The following is a 1,301-nucleotide window of genomic DNA, read 5'->3' as shown; positions in this document are numbered from 1 at the left end:
ATAAAATAAAAATTAAAAGAAATTGTATAATTTTCATTTCTTCATTATTATTTCTTACTTGTAACTAAGTGAAATTCAACAATTCCTATAAGTTTACTCACGGCAATCATTTAAGTTTAAGAATATGAAAGAAAAAATGTGTATCAATGGATCCAATCGATATTTATTTTTTCAATTGCAGATAAAAAAACCAACCTTTCGTCATTAATCTTTGGAGGAGAATTAAATAGAATTAATCGATAGACGTGCTAGAGGATATTTACTTTGAATTCGATAATTTTTTATGTTGATCTGGATTTCCCCTATTTTTATATCATAGACCAAGGATCTATTTTCATTCCTTGTTTTCATTCCTTATCTACTCTTTTCTTTCCAGTATTTTGATTATGATTATTTTTTAGAATTCTATTTTACGCGTCAAAGCAATCAGGAATTGAGAATCTATATCTTTAGTTCAAAGAAGGGTCTAGCTGTTGGAATAATGGTATCCATTGCTATTTGAGCACTTTTTGTTAGTAAAATTAATGAATTAAATGAAGGTACGGAAAGAGAGGGATTCGAACCCTCAGTAAACAAAAGCCTACATAGCAGTTCCAATGCTACGCCTTGAACCACTCGGCCATCTCTCCTACATAATGATTATGACCCCAAAACTGAGTAAATAGCGAGTCAATCATAACCAATATTCCATTATTGGACTAGGTACGATCAATCCATTTTAACTTTAACTGAAAAAAATTTTATCAAAGTCAAAGCAAAGAACGGTTTTACTTTCCTTCGAGGCTTCAAGATAAAGATACAATTTTTCATAAAAATTGTTTAAAAAATTCAATTCATGTTCGAATGGATCTCTTAGTTGTTAAGAAGGTTGACCAAAAGCGGTATATAAGCCGTACCCAGTAAAATTTACAAGTAAACCAGATATAAAGATGGCAACTAGGGTTGTTGTTTCTATTCTTATCATATTTATATAATTTCAAGACCCTAATGGATCTATGATAGGATCGTTTATTTACAATAGAATGGTATACAAAGTCAACAGATCTCAATGAATACAACAGGATTTATGACTACACCAACTGTTGAGAATGGTTCTAAAGCTTGTCCAAAATGAACTGTAGCAGGTGATTTATTAAAACCATTGAATTCGGAATATGGTAAAGTAGCTCCTGGGTGGGGAACTACTCTTTTGATGGGTGTCGCAATGGCCTTATTTGCGGTATTTCTATCTATTATTTTGGAGATTTATAATTTTTCCATTTTATTGGATGAAATTTAAATGCATTAGATCTATAAGAACC

At 30.8% G+C, this 1,301-nt stretch overlaps 1 non-coding gene across 1 annotated transcript; it reads right to left on the bottom strand.

Moving 5' to 3' along the window:
• Positions 1–542: 542 nt before the first annotated feature.
• Positions 543–629, bottom strand: TRNAS-GGA. The gene has a single exon. It is a non-coding gene; the product is annotated as a tRNA-Ser (tRNA).
• Between the last annotated feature and the right edge of the window lie 672 nt (positions 630–1,301).

The sequence above is a fragment of the Capsicum annuum genome, chromosome 12, assembly GCF_002878395.1.
Source record: "Capsicum annuum cultivar UCD-10X-F1 chromosome 12, UCD10Xv1.1, whole genome shotgun sequence".
Classification (NCBI taxonomy): domain Eukaryota; kingdom Viridiplantae; phylum Streptophyta; class Magnoliopsida; order Solanales; family Solanaceae; genus Capsicum; species Capsicum annuum.
This window is presented reverse-complemented; position numbering and strand designations above follow the sequence as displayed.